This window comes from Pteronotus mesoamericanus, unplaced genomic scaffold (genome assembly GCF_021234165.1).
Source record: "Pteronotus mesoamericanus isolate MK-2021 breed Mesoamerican mustached bat unplaced genomic scaffold, CSHL_Meso_final contig_22, whole genome shotgun sequence".
Classification (NCBI taxonomy): Eukaryota; Metazoa; Chordata; class Mammalia; order Chiroptera; family Mormoopidae; genus Pteronotus; species Pteronotus mesoamericanus.
This window is the reverse complement of record NW_026555090.1, coordinates 7,642,212-7,657,807: the sequence shown is the minus strand read 5'-3', so window position 1 is coordinate 7,657,807 and position 15,596 is coordinate 7,642,212. Positions and strand designations below refer to the sequence as shown.

General features: G+C 42.2%; 1 protein-coding gene across 2 annotated transcripts in view; it reads left to right on the top strand.

Moving 5' to 3' along the window:
* SHISA6 (shisa family member 6) overlaps positions 1–15,596 on the top strand; it is a 273,975-nt gene that overhangs the window by 57,201 nt on the left and 201,178 nt on the right. The gene's annotated exons all lie outside the window — the stretch shown is intronic.

The following is a 15,596-nucleotide window of genomic DNA, read 5'->3' as shown; positions in this document are numbered from 1 at the left end:
TCTGCCACTCTGTAAGCCTAGAGTATCTTCTGTGTGGTCGCAGGTGGGTGGCAGCCGCCTGCGCTCTGGGCTGCAGGGAATGAAGGAGAGTGGAGGAGGCAGACCTTCCTCCCACGGCCTTGCGTCTGGGGCTGTCCCTCTGCTTCCCCACTGCAGAGAAGGCTGAGAAACGGGGCCTGGGCCGCCGTGAGCCAGGCTCTGATTTTAGTGGTACAGAGAGAGGAGTGGGCAGCTGGCAGGGCCCACCCCCGCAGCGTGTTCCCCTGGCCACCAGACAACAGGGCACACCCTTCTTACAAACAGAACACTGAGCGAGGCCCCAAGGAAAATCACCCCAAGTCTCGTCTGTTAGCGCATCCAGGTCTGATCCAGGGCCCGGACCCTGAGCAGTTTCCCTTTCATGAGGACAAATCTGTTCATGGTTCAGCGGCCTAGACCCTAAAATAGGTGATCGGAGGCCTCCTTCCACCACAGGCCCTCATCCGGGCCATCCCACCCTCTCCCCGCACCGGCCCCCCCCATATACGATGGTGGGGCAGAGTCAGAAAACATCCCCAGGAACAGTTTCTACTCAGAAAAGGGGGATGGGGAGCCCCGGAGCTGGCGCACAGCAGCGATGGGGCTCTGCTGAGCGGGTTGTGAAGCCCCTTTTTCTGGAAGGAGGTTTCTGATCGAGGGCGCCTGCCTTCTCCATCCTGCGCCATGCCTGCCCCTGAGTGGGCATCGGGGAGCGTGCCCTCCGGGCGGCCGAGCGCCTCACCGCCCGCGTCCTTCTTGTGCACAGCCAGGGCTTTGGTGGCCGTTGCCAGCATAGACCAGTCAGGCTTTGGCAGGCCAAGTCCCCCCGCAGAAGACATGGCAGGCTTCTGGTCTGCCTACTTCCAGTCAGCTCTGTGCTCCAGCAGCCGCGCTCTCTGTTCTTTCCTGGACATAGTTCCTAAGTCTGCTTGATGTCTTGGCCGCTTTGGACCTATACCCGTCGCTTTCAATTCAGTGGCGGCTGTCTTGAGGCCATCTGAAGCCATTGAGGCTGGTGGGAAGGCGGGGGTGGGGCAGCATTCTTAAGTGGATCTTTGCCAAAGACATTCATGCTTTAGTTTGACTGGAAAGTCTCCACTAAAAGAAACTCAGAAACTTAAGAGACTCAGAAGAAATCAGTTTGTCCCCCGATGTTCAGGGTGTGGAAGCAGGTGGCTTTAACATTTCTGCACACTCATACCCCTGATTTCTGGGAAGTTTTTATTCCCGGTTATCTCTGTTTGCAAAATAACCGTTGAGACAAGTGCCATCTATTTAGCACTCTGCTTTCTGTATCAGTTAGAGTCTAAGTTGCTCTGAGAAAGAGACCAACAGGACAACTATTGTCCACACACACCTGTCTGTTTCAGATTGGCAGGCAGCTTCTGCTCCACATGATGGTTCGGGACCCAGGTTCCTTCTATGTCATTTCTCTGCCTTCATCAAGTCACGGTCCTTGTCTGCATGGCCAGAGCTGGGCTCCAGCTTCCGTCTGCTGCTTTTTGGGAGGGGAAAGTACGTAGGAGGAGGCAGGTCTACCTTCTTTCAGGCTCCAGAGCATGGTGGTCTTACCACCTACCGTCAGCGAGATCCTAGGCACATGGGCACGCCCAGCAGCCAGGGGGCGGGAAAATGGAGTTCGGAGGAAGGACTGAACTCCTAGTGCAACCCTCACTTAACCCATGAGAGTATTTAAAGTAACATAACTGTAAAGTCTTTAATATCAACAAGTGAATGAAGGGAGTATCCTTGAAAAGGGGCAATGTTTTGTTTCTGGTGCCTTCAAATAATCCACAGAGCCTGGTGTCTGAGCTGTCATCTCGATAGCCCAGCTTGGGATGAAGGAAGGACATGGCCCAAGGGAGCTAGATGCTCAGGCCACTAGAGTTTTATCATGGAAAGGCAGGGTTACGGAGGCCCGTGGAAAGCCTCGTCCACCTTCCGATTTTACAGAAGAGAAGCCTGGCACCCAGAGGGAGGAATCTGCCCTGAATCTCCCCCAGGGTCCCAGCTTTGTCACCGTTCCTGGCAGGAGGATGGCCATGCAGAGGCCGCAGACGGCTGGCCTGGAGAAGGCCCAGCAAGGGGGCCGGGACTGCGGGAGTGACCCCAGCCGTCCCTGCACACACAAGCACCCGCCCGCGCCGGCCCGCACTCCCCGCCGAATGCGTGCTCACGGGTGCCACAGGAGGGCGTTGCCTGACAATGCCCGGAGCAGGGCCTTCTCCTTCCCACGCCCAAGGGCACCGCGGACACGTCCTCTACCTCAGTCCAAACGTCCCAGGCTTCCCACGTCTAATTTCAAGGACGTTTTATTAAATAACTCACTGAACACCCCCAGATACTATGCTTGCCTGTGTCTGCCCCCCCATTTCACAAGCTGATCTGAAAAGCAATCAAGTTTGTCCAGCATGATTTGTTCTTTAATAAAAAAACTCTGTGATCTCACAGCTGATCTTTGCTCAGGGCTCAGGCTGCAGCCAGCACTCGATTTCTGTTTGGTGACTTTCCCCCGGGGAGTCTCTCCAGGCCTGGTGGCTGCAGCGCAGGCCCCGGTTGTATAGAGAATGTTAGGCCTGAAAGGGAGGAACAAACAACCTTTCAGAGCGGGTCCTGAAGGCTCGGTGCCAATGAGCTCAGTAAACGTGGGCTAGCAGTGCCGTACTTCCTCCTGATACTCAGCACCCAAAGACTGGGTGCTGCTGGTGAAGCACACATCGGCCTTGTGGGCATTCTTAAAGCAAGTGTTTGATCCCAGAGAGACTATACGTAATTGGCTTTCATTCTTCAGTTTAGGGAGAATTACGATGCTCGTTGGGTCCAATTACAAATTAGTTTCTGCAATAACTTCAATAGACTCATTGGATTGTTTCTCACCTGACTCTGTGTCTGTTTTGCCTGATCCCATTTTGTCAGTGGTTTCTGTTGTGTTTCTTCTCCTTTTTTTATGTTTTCTGTCTTTTTTTTAAAGATTTTATTTATTTATTTTTAAAGAGGGGAAAGAGAGAGAGAGAAACATCAACATATGGTTGCATCTTGTGCACTCCCTGCTAGGGACCTGGCCTGCAACCCAGGCATATGCCCTACACTGGGAATCGAACCAATGACCCTTTGGTTCACAGGCCAGCACTCAATCCACCGAGCCACGCCAGCCAGAGCTATTGTGTTTCTTCTTTGGAGGCAGGAGTACCCGTGTGCCTGGGTAGGCCATTCCCTAATTTCCCTCATTTCTGCTTTTGAATCGGCCCTCATGTATTAACTTCTGATGTCAGGTTTTCAGCCCCTTGTGAGTGGTTGTGGGGTTCTGTTAGGTGGCCATGCTCCAAAGGATCATCAATAATTTACAGAGTGGTTTGTCAATAACTTTAGTTCTCATTAAATCAGGGGTGTGGAGGCTCCCTATTGCAAGGATTTGCCTTGGATTTTTGCGATGACTTTCTTACTTCACTTTACAAACACTGCTTCTTTCTCTTCAATGAGTCCTCGCAGGCAGACAGATTCCTGTGGTTTACTGTGGCTTTGGATTTCCCTTTCCCTTTCCCAAACCTGGAGTGACAGTGTCAGGAGAAGTGGTCTGTCCATCCGCCACTCTGGCACGTAGAGGCATCGTCCCCGTCTGCGTGGCCAGACCAGAGCTGGGCTGCAGCGTCACTTCTCCAGCTTTTGAAAGGGGAAAGGGAGGGGGCAGGCCCACCGTCTCTCAGGCTTTACACTGAAAGTGGCACATTGTACTTCTGTCACCGTAAGTGAGAGCATAGACGCGTGGGCACGCCTGGTGGCCGGGGAGACTGGGAAACGGTGTGTACCTGTGTCAGGTGTGTCAGGCTTCAGGTCTCTTCCCCTGGAGGATGGGGAGAATGGGTTGTGATGGACAGCTAGTAATCTTCATCGTGCATGCTATTTGTACTATGTCTGTGCCCTCATGAAGTTCACCATGACTTGAGGTGAATGCATATTCAAATTCATAAGATAACTTCACGTAAAGACACTGTGCCAGACACAGTTTTTAGTCTGAGATTACAAGAGGGAGCAAGATGGAGTCTTGCTCTCATTGGTTCAAGACGATGGACAGTAAAGATATAATCAAGTACATAGCATCACTTAGCATAATGGCAAACTCTTGGAAGGAAATAACGTGGGTAAGGGGATGCAGGATAATCCCATTTCCTGTGTCGGTAGGGCGATCAAGAACAACAAAGGCAGGGAATGCCAAGTTCTGAGCCTGGGTTGCAGCTGGGTCCGAGGAACCCCGAGAAGTCTGGGGGGGGCGGGGGCAGGGGCAGGAGGAAGGAGCACAGGGGGAGGGGCAAGTGAGGTGAAAGAGGCCACTGGAGGCCTTCATGAAGGGCCTTGGGGGCCAGAGCAAAGCTCTGGGGTTCATCCTGAGTGAGATGGGGAGGGTCAAGGGCACAGACCTGATCTCATTCATGCTTTTAAACGATCACTTCTGGTGGCTGTGTGGAAAGGCCGCTAAAAAGTATTTGGAATCTTTGCATTTATGTGCATGGTATTTGGTCTTTGGTTTTCTCATTAGTGTGGGACACTGTCAGGTTTTGAAGTCACAGTTATGCTGGTAAAATGCACCTTAATACATGGTGTTACAAATCCATTGTCGTACAATTCTAGTCAAATGAATGGGATGCTTACCTCTTTTTTTTTTTTTTCCTATTGTGAGGGTAATTTAAATAGCATAAGTATGATAGATCCTTTGAAGTTTCAAAACCTCATTTCAGCAGAACAAATATGAAAGATTCTTTTTGTAGTCAATAGCCTGTTTAAGTTGTGTATTTTTTTTTAATTAAAACTTCTTCTTTAAAAAAATAGCTCATCTATTTTATTGGCTATCAGTTTTCAAGTGTATTATTCTTTTCATGAATTTTAATCTTGACATTTTTAGTTATGTTCATTTCCTCATAGGTATATATAAATATATGTTAATGAGATGTACCAGTTTTACTGATTTAACTGAATTTTTTCATAGAACTAGGAGTCTAGGACTTATTTATTATTATACTTTCCATGTTTTCTAAGTTTATTAATTCCTGCTTTCATGCATGAATCCTTTTTCTCTCAATTTCCCTGAGTTTTATTTTCTAAAATATAGAGTTGAGAGCTTAATTTATTAACTTTTGTTTATGATGTAATTATATACAGATATGAATTCCTTCTTGCTACAGCTTTTGCCACATTCCATAATTTTTTGCTGTGTATTGTTTTCATTGTCATGATTTCTAAATAGCCTGTAATTACAGTTTGATTACCTCTTTAATCCAAAAGTTAAGATTATTTTTTCTGAGAACAGTATCTACTGCGGTTTCGAAAGTGCATACAACTTGTAAATTAACAAATTAAAAAGCAAAATCCACCCCACCGTCCTTCCCACTCCTTTGTTTGTCCTAAGGAATAGCTACAGTTTGGCAGGCATTGAAGTTGACCTTGTCCAAACACATAAAACAATATACCATCAGCATATAGAATTTGTTAAAATGAGATGATATTTTACATGTCCTCCAAATTCCTTTATTTATTCAACATTAAATTATAGCAGTATCTGTACATCTAGCTCATCCTTTTTAAGTGGCTATTTTACAATATGAAATAAATTTAATCACTTCCTTACTAATTGGCGTCTCAATGTTTAGATGGTCTATTTTTTTTTTAAATTTGTTTTTTCCATGCGCACTTGCACAATAATTTCTCCAGGAATTCTAGATCAAGATTATGCCCAATTTTCCTTCTGATATATGTAAAAGCATTGGTGTGCTCATAAACTGGCTGTCAAAAAGCAAACAAGCCAATAAAATCAGCCATCTGATTTATAGCACTTGCTGGTTTCTGTGGTGTAAACACTGCCACCGTGGCCAATTTCAAGCTAGCAGCCGCTCTCCAAAAAGTCCTGAATATTTAACTGTGGCTTCTTGTGAGCTGGCATAAGCCAGTTCAAGCTGGTTCCAGCATACCACTGGGAAAAGCCAAATTGCCTTCAAAATTATTGGGTTAATTTACACTCCTGCAGTGTGTGGTGCTGGTGCACTGCTCTCTGTAACCTCAATAACCCTGAATATTAAGAATCTAATTTTTTTCTAATCCAAGAGATAAAAAATTATATTTCTCTCTTACTTAGTTTACTTTTCTTTTCATGGGTTAAATGCCACTTTTATTTCTTCTCTTAATTACCTGTTCATATTTTATTTTACCTTTTCTTTCCATTCAAAAACAATTTTGTTCGATAAGTTTGACATGTTACATTTTGTAAATGTAAAGATACAGCTTGTGACTTTGATCCACTGATATGTAGCAATATGATTGCCGTTGGAGCAATATTTATCACATTACAGCATTGTGTAGGGCAGTATTATTGTCTGTATTCATTACACTGTGCATTACATCGCTGTGGCTTATTTTACTACCTGTTACAAGTTTGCACCCTTAAACAACATCAGTCTTTTTCCCCACCGCATCACCTGTAGCCACTATTTTACACTTTCTTTTTACAGGTTTGGTTTGTTTTTTTTTTTTTAGATTGCACGTGAAAGGGATATCATACAGAACTTGTTTTTCTCTGGCTTGTGTTGCTTAGCGTAATGTGCTGCAGGTCCATTCATGTTTTCTTCACTCATGGCAGGATATTCTCTTCCTTCATGGCTGAACACTATTCCATCGTGTACACATAACACATTTTTTAATCCATTCATCCATTGATGGGCAAAAACATTTGAGCATCTTCTACATGCAATGCATTCCTCTAGCTGCTAAGGATACAACTGTGAACGCGACAGATTCTTTTTTCTGCACTAGCAGAGTTTATGTTCTAGGGAATAAGATAGATAAAATCCTTACAGGTTGAAAACAAATGAAGAAATTAACAAACCAGGAGCTAAGCTAGAAAATAGAAGGGTCACCTCCTTAGGTAGGACACCTGAGGAGGGCTTCTGGGGAGGTCGTGTTTACGCTGAGACCTAAAGGTGTGAAGGAGCCAGCCAGGCCCATAGTGTGAGTTAAGGATGGAGCTTTGAGGTGGCATTGATAAGCTTTCGAAGCAGCAGCAATAGCTATGCAAAATCCCCAGGAATCCAGGGAGCGTTGGGAAGAAGATCTCAGCGGCTGGAGCGTGGTGAGGGAAGAGGAGAGATGGATGAGATGAAGTGGGAGCGAGAGAGGAGCCCTGCAGACCCTGGAGAGGGGCTGGATTTTATTCCGAGTGACCAGCTACTGTTTTAGGTGGAGACTTGTAATCCCATTATAGACGTATAAAGATCTCTTTTACTGCTCTGTAGAGAATGGAAGATAGGCAGACAGGAGAAGAAGCTGGAAGTCAGTTAAGAGGCTGCTGTTGTGCCGATCCTGGTGAAAGGCAATTGTGTTCGAGACCAGGATCACCCTGTTGCCCAGCTGCAGGGGCGTCGCTCAAACTGCATGCTGTGCTCTGCTGTACCTGGCAGCCCTGAGGATGGGAATGGCGGGTTGTGTTCTCCTCAGTGATACTGAGCTGTTGTTTGGATAGTAGATACACTATGTTGTAAATATTTTTTCACAGTTGGTTATAACCTATTTCATGATTCAAAGTATCACAGTTCCAAATTTCCATACAGGTAGATTTGTCCATCTTGTCTTTTATTGCGTCTGAATTTCCTTGCCGCGTTTCAGATCTCCCTTTTTGCAAATTTTAAGACATTATTTCGTATTTTCTTCTTTCAACATTTAGATTTAAAAAAAAAATTTTTTAAATGAATCTGGAAATTACTTGGTACATAAAAAAGGTAGGACAATTTTAATGTATACTTTTCCCATGTACTTTCCGTCATTCCTGCCGCTTTTTAAGTTGGAGCTGTCGCACGTTCCGCTGTCTGGGGGTGCGCACGTCTCTCACCATATTCTTTTACAGACTGTTACTAGCTGTTCATGTACATTCACTTGCCTGTAGGAGATCTGGGGTCGGCTTGTCAAGTTCTGCTTTTAAAGAACGAACTTTTAAAAGCTCTTAAATGGAATTTATGCCTTAATTTGGGGAGAGCTGACATTTCCAGCATTTTCAGCTGTCCTCCCCAGTAATATGGTTTGTCTTTTTGGTTATCTAGATCTTCCTTCTTTTATTTAGCAAATTTTCAGTTTTTTTTACAGTAGAGTTCTGATACTTCTCTTGTGCTAATGACAAGGCATTTTGTCATTTTAAAAACTAAATAAATAGATTTATTTTTCAACTGGGCTTTTGCCTGTGTTTATGAAAGCTATTGATTTTTGGATACTTTCTATCTGGTCACTTAATATTACTGGTTCAGTTAATTGCCTTACATTTTATATGTAAAGGACTATATCACTTACAATAATGACAGTTATATCTCTTTTCAATATTTGTTTTTCTTACTATTTTTTCTTAGTACGTTGATTGTGACCTCTTTAAAAAAGAGAAAAAATTATAGTGGTATAGGCATTCCTTATAGAAATGTCTTTTAGGATTCATCATTAAGTTAAAGCTTGTCTTTTCAGGTTACTGAAAATGATTTTAAAATGATGTTTTTGGCACTTATGGCAACAATTTTATGGGTTTTTTTCTTTCTCATAATATTTGGCTTATATAACTTATTTTGATTTTCCACTGTTGAAATTTCCCTGTATTTCTGGAATACATTTACCTTAGCCTGGATGTTTTCTTGTATTATTACACTGAGGTTTAGTTTGCTACCATTTTATGTGGATTTTTGCATTGAAATTTATAAGTCAGGTTGGTTTAGAACTTTCATTTTTCCTAATATCCTTGTTTGTTTTGGGCTGAGGAAGCAGAGCCTGACACTTCTCTTGTATTAATTACAAGGCATTTATCACTTACACTCGAAAATGACTGCAAAAAACTTTAAATCTCTTCCTCTGCTCTGATGTGGTTTACATAACAAAAAAATTATTTAAAAGTTTGATGAAACTCAGTCATGGTGAATTACAAAGCAGATATCTCTTCAGCTATTTTTGGCTTTATGTTGTTACCTGATACAATATTTCCAGTCCTGATTCCTTATTAATAATAAATGTATAGTTTATCTTTGTTCATTCTTTTATTTTCTTCTTTATCTTGTTTATAGAATACATATATAATTTTTAACTTGTTTTTATATCTCAGGAATCCTTGAAAAAGTAATTGAATGAGTTTCACAGCAACAGTATAAATAATTATTTGGATTTCTTTATTTTTACTTGTTTCTTTGCTATCTTACCTCCTTCCATTTTTCCTTTCTTTGTTTTTGTTTTGGGAGAGTCTCCCTTGTTTTTAAAAAATAGATATCTGGTGGCAAATCTGTGATTAATTATATTTCTGAAAAATATCTTCATTTTACTAGTCTGGATTTTAACTTTAACTGAAAATTTTGTTTTTACTTTTCATTATAGAACATTTCTAACAGACACAAATGTGCAGAGAATACTGTGGGGACCCCTTGGTCTGCACCTCTCAGCTCCTGCTTTCTCTCACCCCCCCCCCCTCCCCTCACACGCTCACACCGGATTGTTTTCAGTCCAGTCCCAGAGATCATGCAATTTCATCTAGAAAGAGTTAATAATTTAGTATGTACATCTGAAAGATAATAATATAGAGATAGTTGGAAAACAACTACAGTGCCATTATCGTACTAAAAACATTAACATTACTCCCTTAATACTCTAATGAGATTAAAATTATTTGAGCTTCAATACTTGGAAGTCATTGCTCTTTTGTTTTCTTACACCTAGTTTTGCAGGTGAGAAGTGTAATACTGAGCACTCTTTGTAAATTTACTTTCGCTTTTTGGAAACTGGCAATATTTGATTATTATATTTGGAGTTGTCAAATTTCACACTCTCTTTTCGGAGCTCTGACCATATTGCTTTGCTTTCTTTCAGTGTCTTACTATGTCATGTCATGGGGCCTTTGTCCCAGTTGTTCCCTGTCCTTCGACCGCTGTTCTGCACACACAGCACCAGCCCCTCCCTGCCTGCAGGGCTCTGCGTGCACTTTAGGGGCAGGCAGAACCTCCACCGCGCCTGGCGCGCTGCCTGGGTGTGCTCCTAGCCCCCACTGCTATAGTACCACTTGCTTGTCCTTCCTCTTCTCAGACTGCAATTGTGCATTTAATGTGTATTTTTTGGCATAGTGTCTATTTTTCCTACTATTCCATAAGATTAGCTCCATGAGGGCAGGGACTGATTCTGCTTCTGCTCATCATTGCATATGCAGTGCCTAGCATAGTGCTTTGTACACAGCAGATGCTCAATGAACATCTGTTAAACTTAAATGATGAATATCTTTATAAAGTACTCATTGTATCTCTCTTATCTGAATACTTTTTTTTTTATTTTTAAAAATTCCTGCTTATTGTTTCTCTGCTCCTGGAATTCTCATTGGATGGGAACCAGATTTTACTCAAATTATTTAGTATGGCTTTTAACTTGTCTCTTACAATTTTAATTGATTACCCTTTTCCATAGAGTTTAATAATTTGTGCTTCTGCCTTGCATTAGGTTTTCTGGGACTGGTTTTCAGCTCTTTACAGGTCTTTGTTTTTATTATGTTCTATTTTCCAAGAACTTTACTTACTTTTCTTGACACTGTGTATGTATTTAAATGTTCTCTCAAATATCTCTGAAAGAATCAATTTTACTTATTTTGAAGTTGTTTTCTATTTCTGGAATTAACTGTTTTTAGGAACTATTTAGTTTATTCAGTCTGGTACTTCTTTTTCATGCTACCGTTTTCCTTGAAGGGTTGGAAAATATGGCTGCCTTCTCACTCTTAAAGTTAATACTGTACCCATCTAAGTCAGTCATGTCTGACATTTTCTTTTACAAATTGAAGGAACAGGAATGGCATATTAGCTGTATGATTATTCAGATTATTCTATTTTTTTCTATCCTTGAACATGGAAGGGCTATTTAAAATGTATTCACCCATTAAAGCATTTTAACTAGCATTATTTGAGTATACATTTGTTGTTGTTTTGCTCTTTGCTTGGATTCTGTTTCTTCTGTAGATTTTTCAGATATACATCTACATAATTTTGTGTGTGTGCTCGCTCCAGGGATTACAGTATGAATCCTTCATTTATCAGTATCTACCATTACCATGAATTAATATTGTATCCTTTGTGTATCATGTAAGGCCTTTACAACACCGTAATTAATTTATACTTTTCTCACCCTTTGTCTATTGGTGACAAGAATTTTACTTTTACATGTTTTTTTTACTTTAAATAATTTTTTATTTTTCAATTAAAGTTGACTTATTATATTAGTTTCAGGTATACAACCCAGTGATTAAGTATTATATAAATCACTAAGCTATCATACTGAAAAACCTTGTACCCATCTGACACCATAGGTAGTTAATTACCTTACTGACTGTATTCCTTATGCTGCACTTTACATCCTCGTGGCTGTTCTGTAACTGCCAACTTGTACCTCTTACACCCTTCACCCCATTCACCCGGTCCCCCATCACCTTCCCGTCTGGCAACCATCAAAATGTTCTCTGTATCCATAAGTCTGTTTCTGTTCTGCCTGATTGTGTATTTTGTTTTTTAGTTTCAATTGTTGATAGGTATGTATTTAATTCCATTTTATTATTCATATTTTTATTTTTTTTTCTTCTTAATGAAGACCCTTTAACATTTTCTGTAATTCTGGTTTGGCCCATATGGGCTGTGTACATCCTCCTGTTGTATACTCCTGTTTATCCTTAGCTTTTTCTTGTCTGAGATGCTCTTTTATATCCTTTGATTCTAAATTATAACTTTGCTGGGTAGAGTGATCTTGGTTGTAGGTCCTTACTTTTAATCACTTTGAATATTTCTTGCCATTCACATCTGGCCTGCAAAGTTTCTGTTGAGAAGTGAGCTGACAGTCTTATGGCACCTCCCTTGATGATAACTAACTCCTTTTCCCTTGTTATTTTTAAGATCCTCTCTTTATCTTCAATGTTTAGCATTTTAATGATGATGTATCTTGGTGTGGGCCTCTTTGGATTTATCTTGTTTGAGACTCTGTGCTTCTGGGACTTGTATGTCTGTTTCCTTAACCAGGTTAGGGAAGTTTTCAGTTAGTACTTTTTGAAATAGATTTTCATTTTCTTGCTCTCCCTCTTTTCCTTCTGGTATCCCTATGATGTGGATGTTGTTACACTTGATGTTGTCTCAGAGGTCACTTAAGCTACTCTGATTTTTCTTCAGTCCTCACCTGAGGATATGTTTATAGAGAAAGAGAGGGAAGGATGGAGGAAGGGACAGAGCAAGAGGGGGAGGGGGATAAGGAAGTGGGGAGAGCGAGGAAAGAGAGAGTGACAGAGAAAATCAACATGAGAAACATCAATTAGTGGTCTCCCATACACACCTGACCAGGGATGGAACCCACAACCTAAGTATGTGCCCTGACTGAGAATCTTACCCACAACCTTTTGGTGCACAGGGCAGTGCTGCAACCAACTGAGCCACCTGGACAGAGCTATTCTCATTTTTTAACATTCCTTTTTCTTCCTGCTGTTCCAATTGTTTGTTTTCTGGTACCTTGTCTTCCAAATCATTGATTCGATTCTTTGCTTCATCTAATCTTGATTCCCTCTAATGTATTCTTATTTCAGCTATTGTATTCTTCATTTCTGACTGGTTCTTTTTTATGTTTTCTATCTCTATTTTAATGTTTTCTATCTCTTTGCCAAAGTTCTCGTTAATTTTATCTACTCTTTCTCTAAGTTCATTGAGCATCCTTTTAACCAGTGTTTGGAACTCTGAATCTAGTAGATTGCTTGTTTTCATTTCATTTTGTTCTTTTCTGGAGTTTTGTTCTGTTCGTGTATGTGGGACATATTTTCCTTTTACCCATTTTGGCAGCCTCATGGTGCTTGTTTCTGTGGATTAGGTAGAGCTGCTACATTTCCAGGGCTTGGTAGACTGATCTAATGCAGTAGATGTCCTGTAGGGTTTAATGGCCTCTCTGTTTATCTAAGCTGGGCACTTCAGGTGCCCCCCCCCCATAAGGGCTGTGTACAACCTCCTGTTGTATTTGAGCCTTGATTGCTGTTGGCACATCAGTGGGAGGAATTTATCCTCAGGTTGATAGCTGCAAGAAGTGGCAGCAAACACTATGGAGGATCAGCTGCACAGGGTCCTACCCTGTGGGGCAGGTCTTACTCCACCAGAGTTCAGGTGCCTGCTGAGTCCACCCATGAGTGTGTAGCTTGTGGAGGTGGCTGGGTGTTGCTTCGATGTGGTCTGAAGCTGTCCCCTAGGTGTGCTGGCACTGGGGCCTCCAGTGAGGTGCAGACCAAGGTCAGCCACTGCCTGTGTTTTGCCCGAGGCCACCCAGCATGAGCTACAAAGTGATCTGTAGGTAGCTGCTACTTATGCTGGGCTTGAAGGTGTCCAGGTGAGGTCAAGGTGTGAACCAAGGCTGGCTGTTGGTAGTGTCAGGCTTGGGCCACTTAGCAAGAGGTACGGGGCATGCCAAGGCCCAGATGCTGATTGTTTGAGAGATTTTAGGAAAGTCTGAAGCATGAGCCAAGACAGGCCATTTGTATGAAAAAGCCACTGGAAAAAGTTTGGATGAGCCCGAAAGTTGGGTGGGGCAACTCCTCAGGGAATCACCAGTGTCAGCCAGGTTGATGGAGTCTCAGATATGGTGCCTGCCTGCCAGCTTTGTGGCTCTGTGACGGGAAGGCTCAGAAAAGGGACAGTGGCCTCTGCCAGCATTTCTGTATGGGAGAAGGCTGTCCCCCAGCTCTTGCTCTGATGCCGGACAATTCAGCTCCTCCCTATATGTCTCTGATGCCTTTCAATCTGCTGCCCCAATGCTGGAGCTCAGAGGGAGTGAGTCTGGTAAGTCTGTGTGCAGGGCCCTTTAACAGGAACATCTGAGACTACAGCAGCCCTCTCTCTCACTCAGCCACAAACTTCACTGTTTTTTGCAACTAGAAGTTATTAAGACTTCTCTTCCCAGCAGTGGAACTTTGGGATGGGGGTTTGATGTGGCGTTGGGACCCCTTGCTCTTCAGGGGGAACCTCGGCCGCTGGGATATCCTTCTTGGTTTTTAACCACCACACCTGGATATGGGGCGAGCTCTTTCTGTATCTCTGCCCCTCCTACCAGTCTCGACACGGCTTCTTTATGAAATCCCTAGTTGTACAACTTCCATTCAGGTAGATTTCAGGCAGTTCTGAGTAGTCGTACTTACCGTAGTTTAGGTATAATTTTGACGTCGTTGTGGGAGGATGAGTGTACCGTATTTACGTATGTCGCCATCTTGACCCGAAGTCACTTTTACATATATTTTAAATTCCATTCTATATGGTTTTATTTTCCCTTCCATCAATTAAGGAATATGACAAAAAAAAAAAAAAAAGAGAAATAGTCTTTAGCATTTATTCGCATATTTTTCATTTCCAGGGACTGTTCTTCCTTCCTAGACATCCAGATTTCTACTTACTATTATTTCATTTTAGTAGAAAGAAATTTCTTTACAATTTCATGTAGAGTGGATGTGTTGGTGATAAATTCTTTCAGCTTGTATTGATCTGAAAATGTCTTTTGGGCCATAATTTTAAAAAAATGTTCTCTATATCTTTGTCCTCTTTATCTTAAAATGATCGTTTAATTTAGAATATCTTTGGAATTGCAGGAAAGTTACAAAAATAGTGCAAGGAGATCCTATGTGGCCCACACCCAGTTTCCCCTGTTGTTAATCAATATCTTACATTAGTAGGGTACATTTGTTACAGTTAATGCATTGATACATGATTATTACTAAAGCCCATGCTTTTGTTAGGTTTCCTTCCTTTTTTTTTTTACCTGAAGTCCTTTTCTTGCTCCAGGATTCCATCTACGATACCATGTTACATTTAGTTGTCTCTTCTCCTTAGGCTATGACAGTTTCTTAGATTTTCCTTGTTTTTGATACCTTTGGGATTTTTGAGAACTGATGAGGGATTTTGTATTATGTCCCTCAAATGGTATTTGTACGGTGTTTTCCTTATGACAAGCCTGGGGTTATGTGTTTTGAAGGTGAAGGCCACAGAAGTAAAGTGTCATGTCCACCACAACGAATCAACAGTATATACTGTCCATTTGACTTACTACTGTTGATGTTACTACTGTTGATGACCTGCCTTAGTGTTCGCACGGCTTCGCTGCTGCCCAGGCGCTCCTCATACCGCTGCACTTCAACCCTCTGTTCTGTGGAAGGATGTGACTGCGCACAGCCACACTTAAGAGAGGAGAATTTGGCCCTGGCAGGGTGGCCCAGGTTTTTGGAGGTTCTGAGAAGGTTTGTGAGTTTGGTTCCTGCTCAGAGCACATACCTAGGTTGTGGGTTCAATCCCCTGCCAGGCCGCATATGAGATGCAACTAATTGATGTTTCTCTCTCAAATCAATGTCTCTCTCTCTCTTTCTCACTCTCTTCCTCTCCTTCTATAAGCAATAAAAACATATCCTCAGGTGAGGATAAAAAAAAAAAAAGACAAATAGGGATTTATGCACCACCTCTTTCAGAGTGGAATAACTCCATAAGTTATTTTGGAATCTTATGCATGATAGATTTGTTTATTCTCCTCCATTTATCTATATTAGT